The following is a 13,620-nucleotide window of genomic DNA, read 5'->3' as shown; positions in this document are numbered from 1 at the left end:
AGCGGAAGAGAGGTTCCGCTGAAGTAGAGTAGCGGAGCAGTTGAAGTTGGCGGTGCTGGCTGCCGGTGCTGGTTCCAGCGACCATTGCAACTACTGGAGCCTAGCGGAAGAGAGCTACCGCTGACAATAGTTGGCGGAGGATGACGGCGTTGCCGCTGGCAGAGGTACTCCCTAGCGGTGTCACTGGCGGTGTAGCTGGGAAGCATGCTTTAGCGCTGGTTGGAGCATTCGACAGAACTCGGTCAGCGGTGCCTGGAGCTCGGCGGAGCTGGAGTGCAGCAGAGGAGGTCCGCTGACGGATATTGGCGGAAGGAGTGGAAGAATGTGCCGCTGGATGTGCTTAGCGGAGGATTTCTTGGCGGAAGCTGTCCGGCAGTGAAGCTCAGCGGAGCATGTGCTCACTGATGGACTCGTTCAGTGGAGAGTTTGAGTTCGGCGGAGTCTCAAGAGTTCGGCGAAGGCTCAAGAGTTCGGTGGAGACTCGAGATGGCTAACGGTTTGCAGTAGCAGGGCCGCTACCCGGAGGCTTTGATCAGCGGAGCAGCGGAGGGTGCGTTGCTGGCGGATGATCGTAGAAGGCGGTGGTGCCCAGCGGACAAAGCTTTGCTGTTGGTGCTGATGATCGATTGAAAGAAGATAGCAGGGTGCCCAAAGGAAACTTGTGGGTGCCAAGAGTAACAGGGCACCAAAATTTTTTTTTTTTTTTTTTTGGGTGTAGGTCAGCGTTGACCTTTTGAGTTGGACGTTGACCAAGCATTGACCGGCCCAAATGGGTCAAAGTTCGTGGTAGGTGACGAAGCCTTTGTGTGTCGGCTTCCCACAGACGGCGCCAATGTTAACGTTTGGATCCGTGGGGATCTAATTAACGTAAAGAAAGAGATAGAGAGATTGACACAAGATGTATAGTGGTTCGTCTCCCACCTTAGCGGGAAACTACGTCCACTTGAATGTGTACTAGTGTGTCGAGCCTTGCGGCTTAACGAGATTACAAGAGATGTAATGGGATGTGTTGAGTTGTGGGAGGAGTCTCCTTTTATAGGGGAAGGAGGCTCCCTCATTTACATTTTCTTAGATGTGGGACTCAAAGTCACTATTCTAGTCTAGAGAAGCATATTGTGGAGGCAACTTGGCAAGGCCGGGAAGGTGGCTTCCCAGCGACGAATTTGTGACTTCCGGATACCGTAGCGTAGCTTGATCATAGGGCTACAAGATGCAAGTGGCGGTTGGATCCCATGAGGGTGTTGTTTATGCTTGGTGAGGTAGCAAACTAGCCTTGCTAGTAGAGGTATCTACACAGTGGGAGAGGAGAGGCAACAGCCAATACACCCAAGCGGATATTGATCAAGTGCGAAATGGGTGGGGGAAGTTTGTTGGCAACACATGTGCACGAGTCATGAAGTAGCGCACTTGTTGCTGGTACATTTTAGATAAGGAAAGCATATTTTTTGTGCTTCTCTGCTGGTACATTGTCATGCACCATGTGTGGTACGTTTTGGAACAATATAAATATGTGTATAAGCTTTTTGATGTCTCAAGTAGATGGGCATGCATTAGAATGTTTTTCTTGTGTAAAATGTTGGTTTCAATGATTAGGAAATGCACTCCTTTTGCTTTTGAAGTTTAAAGTATTGGTTATATGAATCATTTGATGGTTTGTAATGTTTGTATTTGATAAAATACTGTTCATTTGGTAAATGGACCAAATGAATGCACAATCTAATTCCGGAATGGGATGTTTAAATGATCACACAACAGATTAGATATAACGATCATTGCCTGTTGTCTGAATGGCCAAAAATGGGACAAAAACACATTGTAATCAATCATATCACACATCGGTTTTAACAAATTAGTGTCTTCTTATTTATACTCAGACAATAGAATTAATTGAACTCTGTTGTCCTAAAAGTTAATCACACAACAGAATTAATTGAACTCTGTTGTCGTAAAAGTTAATCACACAATGAAACCAATTGAACTCTGTTGTCCTAAAGTTAATCACACAATAGATATAGTCCAAGAACTGAAGTTTGAAGATCAATCAGACAACAGACAAAATAAAAATATGTTGTCTGACATGCTTAACATACAACAGCTTAAAACTGGCACTGTTGTCTGAAGTCACCGCCTCAACAGCTACGCAACTGTGCTTGGCATCTGCTGAGCTATCACACAACAGTTATAATACATACCTGTTGTCTGTGTGTTTCTCACACAACTGTGTTCCACCGTTGTCTGAATTTTCAACAGACAACTGCTCACTCTACAACGGTGGGTCTCCAAATCCCACAACGGTTTTCTGCCGTTGTCTGATAAGGTTTTTGGTGCAGTGTCTTTTAATACATCATGCAAGTACCTACAACATAAGGTACATGCACATGCATATCACATACTAATAAATAACCAAGAAAGGTCCTGAATTTGGGATTAACATGCATAAATATCATTGAATTTCATGTTAAAAAGCACAAATTTACCTCATGTACAACACTATGAGGGTTCCTGTTACCTCTGCCATGTTTGCAAGCCTCATCACATCTAAGTCAAGTAGATAGCTCTTACCATTAATACCAAACACAGGCTCTTCTTTATAAAAGCAAACAACTTTTCCATCTTTGAACCCCTCTTTTCCCCATTGACATAACCTCTGCAATTCGGCTGGCAACCGTGATTTGAGTGACTGCAAGTCAAACTCTTCATCTGAATCTTGCGTAAGCTGATTCCTTTTCTGCTTCCTACTTGCTTTAGCACCCGCTTTTTTCTAAATAAAAAAATAAGACAATTAACAATAGGATAATCCTCACAATGCCCAAATAAAAATATATTAGTCATATACAAATATATGTACCTTTTCATTAAATATGATCAGGTTTTTTAGCCACATTACCCAGCTCCCCATAGCTTGTTTCACTGTCGTGATCTCATCTTCTACAGCAAATGGAATCATAGCCTTTTCCTCCAAAGCAGCATAAACAGAAACACGCAGTCTGTCATCTCCCAATGGAGTCCTGTGACAACCTTCTAATGGACAATCGCTTGTGATAACCATTGCAAGAGCAACAATACGGAAAGTCATTGATTGTCCAAAATAGTGCAGCCCTAAGAGTAAAATAGTTGTTGCTGCATGCATCATAACTCCTTTTATTCCCTCCCAAAGAACCTTCAAATCATCAATTAATGGTTCCAAGTAGACATCGATGTCATTTCCAGGTTGTTTAGGCCCGGAAATCAACAACGTTAACATCATGTATTTTCTTTTCATACAAAGCCAAGGAGGGAGATTGTAATTGACAAGAATGACTGGCCAACAACTGTATTTGCTACTTAAAGAACTATGAGGATTAAAGCCGTCAGATGATAGTGCAAGCCTTAAGTTTCTTGACTCCAAACCAAACTTAGGCCACTTCTCATCAATCGATTTCCAGGTCAACGCATCTGCCGGATGGCGCATTAACCCATCTTTCGGTCTATCAGTGGCATGCCAAGTCAAACTACTAGCTGTTTTTGCAGACTGATACATTCTCTTAAACCTAGGAATGAGTGGAAAATACCAGAGTACCTTAGCGGGTACACCTTCTCTCTCCATTGAATTTTTTCCTACTTTCCACGTAGAGACGCCATAGGTAAGACAATTGATATTATCTTCGTACTGTTTTCTGTACAAAATGCAGTCATTAGGACATGCATGTATCTTCCTATAATCCAACCATAGTGCCCCCAAAGTCTTCTTAGCCTCATAAACAGAAGTAGGAATTTCATTACCTTCAGGAAGATGCTTCCCGAAAGCAATCAGCTAATCAGAGTAGGCAGCATCGCTCATTCCATGTTTAGCTTTTAAATTATATAACTTCACCAGCATACTCAACTTTGTGAACCGTACACAACCAGGGTACAATGGCTTATTTGCATCCTCAACAAACTCATTAAAATCATTGCACTCCGATGAAAACTCATCATCATCATCAGACCCATCTATTGTAAAATCTACCCCAACATTCCCATCCACCGATTCAGAGTCACTCAAACCTGAGGCTGAATCTTCACTACTACCCAAAGTCATATCTACTTTCTCCCCATGCCACTTCCACACCTTATAACTTTCATCAACTCCATTATAATACAAATGAGTCTTAATAATAGAGATAGGAAAGAAATCCATATTCCCACATTTTAAACATGGACAATGAATGTGTCTAGGATTTTTCACATTTTCTAAACCAAACTTCAAGAAACTTCCCACCCCTAACTGATAAGCTAAAGATCTTTTATCTGCATGCATCCAAGACTTATCTTCCATCTAAGCAAACAACACAACAGAAAATAGACTTTATCATTATGTTGTTCCACAACACATATGCAAATATACAGCATTCAAAATCCAAATCCATCATGAACCAAGTAAAAAACAAAAAGTTGTAACTACAGTCATCATGCTGCACAACATATATAAAAAAAATATCTGATCAACAATCAAATATTTTATATGCTGCCACAAAGTTTAAGCATTCAATAAATTATCTCATCAACCCCATTAAACAAAGCAAGTTCAGAGAATCAATTGTAGACTTGAATTGACTAACCTTATTTTGCTATTATAAATTTCTAGCAGCTTTTTGAGCTCCCTTTCTCTCTCACCCTTGCAATCACCAATAGTCTCCTGCCAAAATGTAGCAAAACAGGTAAATTAGTACAAAAGTTAAGCAAAACAGAGAGTAAAGCAAGTGTTGGATTCAAATCACATGCACCTTGTTCTATATGAAAATAATTTAACTAAGAAGCAATTATCGTAAAAAATTCGTCCAACCCAGTAAAAGTTTTTCAAGCAAACAATTTTAGATCGATATTAGTAACATAAAAAATTAGGCTATTTTCTATAGTCTTTTACTACATAAACCCATCAGTAACAAATATCATGACAAATCGAGTAGAGATCTAAGTCTTGCAAAGTTATGATATTCAAGTTAGAACGTAACATTACCCAAAAAAAAAAAAAGGAGCAGGAGCGGTAGTATCATAAGAATATAATAAAGGGCTAAATACTGTTTACCACCCTGTGGTATGGACCTCGCATCAATTCAGTCCCTCGACTTTCAATTTCATCAAAAACACCCCTGCGGTATTATTTTCTCATCCAATAGGTCCTTCCGATTCAATTCCGTCAGTTTCTAACGTTAACTGCTGACGTGGCATTCCAACTCAGCAAAAGTGGGACCCACACGCATGTGAAATTCCCAAAATGACCCTGGGCAACAGAATATGGAAAAATCCAAAATTAATTCCAGTTTTGAGGTTGAGGAGATTCGAACCCCTCCCAAAGCATATGCAAATGAATGGCCCAACCACCAGACCACTTGCATACTTCTAGTATATTGCAAACAAAAATAGTGTATATATATATCTACATAATAGTGTTTTTTAAAAAAAAAAAATATCCACCCACCTCTCTCCTCCTCTCCTCTTCTTCTTCCGCAACCCGCGCTCCCAAAGCCTCCTTCTCCTGCTCCATGCCAGCCACCATTGAGCTCTTCCTCACCGACGATAGGTGAGAAAACCTACCCTTTCTCAATCAAAGAGATCAGAAGACCCAAACAACCCTAGAATCAAACTCAAAATGTTGGCTTCTAAAACCCACCCTTGTCCATCTCTGATCTCATTCCCTCCTTCCCCAACACCCCGCAACCTCCCCAACACCCTCACCTTCTTCCGCCCCAAATGTCCACCGCACTCGCACTCACTCTCAATCAAAGCCCAACACCCAGCTCATACCACTCCAGGTCAGCTCCGGGTCGACATTCTCTCCGAATCCCTACCCTTCATCCAGAAATTCCGAGGCAAAACCATCGTCGTCAAGTACGGCGGCGCCGCCATGAAGGACGAGACCCTCCAGGCCACCGTCGTCAGAGACCTCGTCCTCCTCGCCTGCGTCGGCCTCAGCCCCATCTTGGTCCACGGCGGCGGCCCCGAGATCAACCTCTGGCTCAAGCGCCTTAACATTGAGATCAACTTCCACGACGGCCTCCATGTCACCGACGCGCCCACCATGGAGATCGTCTCCATGGTCTTGGCCGGCAAAGTCAACAAGCATTTGGTCTCCTTGATCAACCGAGAAGGAGTCAACGCCATCGACCTCTGTGGCTCCGACGGTGAGCTCATCACCCCCGCCCCGCCCCCAACACCGCCAAGTTAGGGTTTGTCGGCGAGGTGGCGCGTGTGGACCCCGCAATTCTCCGGTCGATCGTGGACGACGGTCACATTCCCGTGATTGCGTCGGAGTGGTAGAGGCTGTTGAGGTTGAAGGTGGCTTGGAAGTTTTCAGGGTCAGAAGAAGTGTAGAAGGCGGGCTTGGCGGTGGGGACGGTGGTGGTGGTGGTGGTGGTGGTGCTGCTGTTGGAGTTTCGTCTGCGGTTTCGGCGATTTCAATTTGGAGGGCGAGGCATGGAGCAGGAGAAGGAGGCTTTGGGAGCGCGAGTTGCGGAAGAAGAAGAGGAGAGGAGGAGAGAGGTGGGTGGATATATTTTTTTTTGAAAAAAACACTATTATGTAGATATATATACTATTTTTGTTTGCAATATACTAGAAGTATGCAAGTGGTCTGGTGGTTGGGCCATTCATTTGCATATGCTTTGGGAGGGGTTCGAATCTCCTCAACCTCAAAATTGGAATTAATTTTGGATTTTTCCATATTCTGTTGCCCAGGGTCATTTTGGGAATTTCACATGCGTGTGGGTCCCACTTTTGCTGAGTTGGAATGCCACGTCAGCAGTTAACGTTAGAAACTGACGGAATTGAATCGGAAGGACCTATTGGACGAGAAAATAATACCGCAGGGGTGTTTTTGATGAAATTGAAAGTCGAGGGACTGAATTGATGCGAGGTCCATACCACAGGGTGGTAAACAGTATTTAGCCCTATAATAAATTATTTTTACTGAGCTCTTTACAGTTACAAACTAAATTTTAATCAGTCTGTAATTTTAAAGAATATAAGTTTAGAGCTTTAAGCTTCTTCGCGCAGAAAGACAATACTTTTAAGCCTTAGAATCCAATAGTATAGTACTTTCAAAATCCAATACTAGACTAGCATCATGTGCATGATACATTGATTCTCCCAGTAAGTTACATCTGGAGCACTATTGTAAAAAGAAAAAAAAAACACAACTATATAAAAAAATAATAATAATAATAAAAACACTACTGTAAAATTTTATTCTGTATTAGAAGGTGATACAAGGGTACTATGTACCATGTACAAAGAGCCACTTAAACTTTGAAGCAGACTGGCACAAACTTTACCAGAGGCTCTTGAGATTTTTCAAAAATAAAATAAGTAAAACATTGAGTTAAGGGCAAAAAGAAGATAATTTTTATCCAGTATTTGATAAACTGCCCCTTTTTCTTCCTCGAATCTGCTGTGTTCGAATAGTTTCTGGGGCTGAGATCATTTTAGGATCTTCAAAAGTTGCACCCTAAAACTTCTCCATCTATACAATAGTATAAATGCAAAACTCTATAGATATATAACTTCTCCATTATACGCAACAAGAAATTTTTACCTATAAAATCAGATCCAAAGATAAAGAAATAGAAAAATCATCAATTACCATGATATGTTGTAAGAACAGAAAATACCAAGTATGAACACATTACATGTGAACAACAGAAAACCAAGTATGAAAGAAGGGGAGTGCCACCCTTGGGGTATGTTGTGAGAACAGCAAACAAATGGTTTGTACACTTTTGATTATGTGAACATCAGAACACCAAATATGAAGAAGGAAACGAAATGGCTACATCAGCCTCACACCTAACTAAATGGATTTAGGATTGCTGACGCAATAATCAACTACTGTGTTATGCATAAAAGTGCAAGGCTTGTTCGCAAAGGATGGGAAGAATCCCTACAATGGGGGGCACAAAATATAGGATTCAAAAGCCAATCACATTATACTTGCTTCACACTATACGCTGAATTCTTAAAACAAAATATAAGGAAGTATCATTTCATTATTGGGGAATTTCAAATCAAATGTTGTAATGAAAATAAAACAATAAAATTATCCACTAACTTTTGAATAAAATAATTTCAAAGTAATGCAGCTACGCCTCAAATGGCTACACAGGCAAAACATGCTATCATCATGCAGCTTGGAAAGCACTAGTACCACAATACCACCAACAATTGATATTAAAACTGGAGGAGGAAGAATCACACCACAAAATGTCTACTAGGCTCTTAACACTTTTCAAATATAAATGTGATCCATAAACAACAAGGAAACAAGCACAAGAAAGAAAAACAAACTAAAAAACACCACAGAAACAAACTCTGCACCAGATATCCTATTATTTCCTTCCATATCCATACCACCCACCTCACAGCTCACACCACAACCTCAAAGGATTTTTCCCTTTTTCAAAGGTAGTCTTAAGAGACAGCTTGCTCTTTTGTTTGAGCTCCTGCACTATCATTAATACCCACCCAGATTATCACTCTTCTAATTCCTCTTTCTTTGTCTCATTTCCTCTATATCTTTTCCTTCCCCTCGTAATCCGCCCTTCTACTCTATAATCAGAGCTAGTATTACTTGGCTATACCATGTTTTCCCTCAAAACCACCCACACTCTTAAACAATGGATCAATGAGAAGTGTACATTGAAAATCTACTAAACTACACAATCAAATCAAACAACCCCTTCACAGTTCCTTAGTACCTAAGAGCAATTAAGAAACAAAGATTTCAGAAACCCAATCATATGATCCATATCATACACCCAATAAAGAAAAAGAAATAACACAGAACAAGAACGAAACTTTGAATAGCAGATCACCAGATTACCATAAGAGAGAGAGAGAGAGAGAGAGAGAGAGAGAATCTGGTTGAAGAGATATAGAAAGCCAAGCCTAGACTAAGGGAGAGAGAGGCGCGAGCGACTAGCGGTGTGGTGAATTGCTGGGTTTTGGATTGAAGGAGAGAACGAAGACTGATTCTGAAGGAGAGACTGAGCCAGAATAATGACAGAGATGGAAAAAAAAAAACAAATATATATATATATAATCAAACCCGCCTAGCACCGCCCAACTGCCCAAATGCCCGCCGCCCACCTCAAACGATTTGGTATTAATTGCGGCGAAGAGCCACCTTCTAGCGCTCGCGTTTTAGAACATTGAGTAAAACCCAGAATCCCAATTCAAAAAGAAACACCCTTTCCATGAAAATCATGCAAACCAATTACCCAATAATCATATTCACATTCAACCCAATATTCACTAGCCATATCCATAGAATATCAACTATCCGAATACTTCAGAATGAAGAGAGATTGAGAGTTAAGTGGAAAGAGAGATTACCTGAGTGACCCTTTCAATGACCCAAGGCAGGAACCCGAACCTTATCTTCCCAAGTACTCAAACCGAATCCCTTAATCAAGTCGCATCTTCTTCAAACCAATGCCAGTGATTCTTCGAGCTCTAACAATGAAAAGGGACTAGAGATAGGGTTTCAATTCAAGAAGCAAAAGAATCAATCTAATCTGCGAGATGTATCATACATTTATCAATTCTTGTCGGACCCCCAATTCTTCTCGACATTTCCTTCAGCATTCCCAAAATTTTCAAATCCAAGTGAAACTGGCAAAGAACATCATCAGCAACAATTTGGGTATTGTTTCTGAGAATGCAAGATGAGATTTCGGGTTTAGAGCTATCTACCATCAAGCTTTCAATTGGATTTGATTTTCGTTTGGGTTTTGGTGAGGCAAGAGTGAAGAGGAGCTAGGTTTTGATTTTGTGAGACGCGACTGAAGAGGAGGTTTGGCTAGCTATCGAGAGGAGTGATGAGGTCGGGTTTGTGTCGAGAGAGGATTTGGTTTTGGTTTTGTTTTGTTATTTTTTTGTTTAAGTGTTAGGGTTTCAATTCCATTTGGACATGCCCTATCAATTTAGACAAGGACTCACACAACAGAAATTAAAAGTAATGTGGTCTGAATGCAAGAGTTTTAAATTTGGGATTTGTCTCGTGTTAACTTGACTTCCCCATTTGGGGAGTTGGGGATAAATGGTGGTGGGAAATCTCCCTCCCTTTTGTCAAATATTTGATCAGACCACAGTTATATTATTTCTCATCATCTGATCAATACAAGTTGGAGAAAATTTTGGGTTTCATATGGCACCACTAACACGGTGGGAAATTGCCGCTCAATTTTTTTGAGCGTCACACAACAGTTTTTATCTTAAACATCGTCTGAACTAATTTTTAAGTCTCTATCACACAACTGCTCATACAGAAATGATGTCAGAAAAAAAAAATTCAATCACACGACAGAAAATTACATACTGTCATCTGAAAGGTGTTGTCTAATTCAATTTCTGTAGTAGTGAACTAGAACAACCCTATGCAAAATGGATCTCCATTTCTACAATATTATCTTTGTAATAGGTATGAATACACACACACACACGTGTGTGTGTGCGCGCGCGCGCGAGCGAGCGAGCAAGGTAGTTTAAACATGGTTCCTAATAAAAAAAGAAAAGGAAAAAAAAAAAGAATCATTGCAGCTTGCCTTTCCCCTTAACAAAACATGTTTGTACTAGGTATCAAAATTGCAAATGTATCTATGCACAAGGTAATGCAAAAAGAGCAACTTAGTTTTAACATTGTTTCTAATCAAAAGGTGCGGGAAAAAAAAGAAAATGGAACCATCGTAACTTGTCTTTCCCCTAAGATATGAAAAATGCATCTCCCTTTCCAGAATTTCTCTCCTTTGTACGATTTATCTTAAGGTGCAAAGGTAGATATGCACAATGTAGAATATTACCTCTTTAGATGGATCAAAACTTTCTTATGAAAACACATCTGAAATATCTATTTGATTGTATAATAAAGTTGAACAACATGAAAATTCTATAATGAAGGTGTAAAAACAAGAAGAAAGCGATGAGAATAACGGAGAAGAAAAGAGACAAGATAGACCTCATCATTTAGCCCTTCGGCCCTAAACCTGCCCTAAGCCCGCCCGGCCCGTAGGGCCGAAGCCCGACCCGGCCCTTGCATTAGGGCGGGCCGGCCCTACCCTTTCTCAACTAGGGTAGGGTAAGGGTCATGCAAATGAAGCCCAGTCCTACCGTACGGCCCGGCCCGACCCTACCCTAAAATTTATATATTATTTTTATTATTTTCTATTACATAGGCTTTGTTTTCTTTAATTTTTATTCTCTTTGTTACACAACAATTAATATTGGGAGATTTAGAGAAATAGTTAATTGAATATAATCACCTTAACTAAATTAATAAATGTTATAAGTTAATTTCTCTATATATATGTGTGTGTGTGTGTGTGTGTCTTGTATTAAATATGATCAACAAAAAACAATGAGTCTTGTATTACCTATATAATAATTTAGCCACATTTTGAGGAAAATTTTTTTGTTAAACAAAGTAAGGCCCTTTTTGGCCCATTTCGGCTCTATTTGGCCCTATTCGGAAGGTAGGCCCGACCCGGCCCTAGCGAATTCGGTTTTTCAGGTGGGTAAGGGTTAGAATATTTAAACCTCGACCCTACCTTACCCAGTCCTAAATTTTGTTGACTTTGACTAGGCCCGTCCTGGCCCGGGCAGGCCCTACCCTAAGCCCTAAAATTTAGGGTAGGGCTGGCCCTAGCCCGACCCATGATGACCCCTAAAACAAGATATAGCGTGTAGAAAAATGATGATAAGGTATGATCATTTTACTTAAGTTATAATTTTTTTTTAATGACTATGTATCAATTAAGGGTTTTTTTTTTGTGCTAATGACATATTATAATTGGTATGGTTTTTATGAATACCAAATTTATTGAAAAACAACATTAATTCTCAATTACTTGACTCATAAATTAGTCATTGTTTTGAGTAATATTGTTATGGGTAAATTCGGTATGTGAAAAAATCTACTCATCATGCTAATATAGGAAATTAAGCTGATGTGGTCTCATGTGGCAGTCACTGGACTCTTTTAAATAGGTCATGGTTTTTGGACGTAAAACTAATTAACTCTTTTAAATATAGTACTTTGAAAGACCATTGTGTTATAACATGGAACCATTAGGTGATAACGGGTCTTTCTAAATGTAACCAGCAAAGTTCTAAGTATACCCAGCAAAATATTTTATTTTTATTACCTTTAATTTATGTTAAATTTAATCAACTGATTTGCCTAAAATGCTCTGAAAAACAATGAACCCAGCAAAACCAAACATACTCTATGACTCTACACATCTCTACCCAGATCTTTATGCTTGTTCATCCCCATCATGCCTTACCCAGATTTCTGCACAGGCTCAACGGTGGACAACAATTCATGTAGTAAAAAGGAACAGGCCATTGCATTTTGAATCTTTGTTCAATGACAAAACACTTGTTTTTGCCAAAATTATAACCGAATTAATGCGTGCATTCCCAAGAACTGCTTGTGTGCCCAACTTGAAGTCCCTCCACATCAATCAGAAGATATTTGATCATTATTTGCTATATTTCTCATCTTTGGCAGATTCTATACTCCAATAACTGTCCCACACTGTGAGATCTTTCAAAATCCAACTTCAGATCCACATCGCAGAACCTACCGTAGGCTTACCTGATCTATAATTGATAATATTTTTTAATTCTAAGGCTCAATACATGCTCTTAATTATATGGCGTTGTTATTCTATCAATGAAAAAAATCCCCTTTTTTTTCCTTTTAATTAATCAATTATTAGTGTATGAACTAGTTTGATAATAATGAATGAGATCTCTTATTGTTCTACACACACACACACACACACACACATGGTTTTCATAGTGCTCAAAAGCACAAAACAAATTAATCTCCTGATCTCAGCTGGGTAGGGTATGATCGATGGGGATGAATGAGCATAAAGATCTAGGTAGAATGTTTTGTTTTGCTGGGTACATTGTTTTCTAGGGCATTTTGGAAAATTAGTTGGTTAAATTTAACATAAATTAAAGGTAATTAAAAGAAAATATTTTACTGGGTACACTTATAACTTTGCTGGGTACATTTAGAAAGACCCGGTGATAAAACATGATGTTGGAGTTGCTCCTTTGGATGTTAATTAATAGTTTAATACATTTGCTCAATACACCATGATGCTATGGGCACCGTTAAACTTGAGTTGGGAATGCAAGAACTCAGATGATTGCTTGCTTATAACAACTTATATATGTAAATAGCTAGAATTGTAATTGGGAGTAACACCGTGCAAGGGATTTTGGTTCCTCAAACTGGAATAATTGGTCTGGTAGAATAATTATTGACTTTATGAAAACACATACGAGGCATAGGAGTTTAACGACATGTACGTTCCACCAAAAGTTATTGAGTATAGAAGAAAATTAGCTAAATTCCAAGTTGGACAGATAATTTGATTCCTAAGATGGGAAGACATCAAAAAATGTACAACATACTCAGAAACTTGATCGGCCCTTCTTTTCTTGTAAAGCAAGATGAGAAGGTTTTTTGATTATCGTAATTATTAATTACGTGCCAACTTATTTTTCATGATATATAGCAATAAAATGAAAGAGACATTCAAAATTTTGGACTAACTAAATATTGCTGCTTCATCGAGCCATCACCAATAG

The 13,620-nt window shown here is 39.6% G+C and overlaps 1 pseudogene; it reads left to right on the top strand.

Annotated features, from left to right (window-relative positions):
• Nucleotides 1–5,611: 5,611 nt before the first annotated feature.
• On the top strand, nucleotides 5,612–6,279 carry LOC112169723 (annotated as a pseudogene).
• Nucleotides 6,280–13,620: the final 7,341 nt, after the last annotated feature.

The sequence above is a fragment of the Rosa chinensis genome, chromosome 6, assembly GCF_002994745.2.
Source record: "Rosa chinensis cultivar Old Blush chromosome 6, RchiOBHm-V2, whole genome shotgun sequence".
Classification (NCBI taxonomy): Eukaryota; Viridiplantae; Streptophyta; class Magnoliopsida; order Rosales; family Rosaceae; genus Rosa; species Rosa chinensis.
The sequence above is the reverse complement of the archived record's forward strand: the minus strand, read 5'-3'. Positions and strand labels throughout refer to the sequence as shown.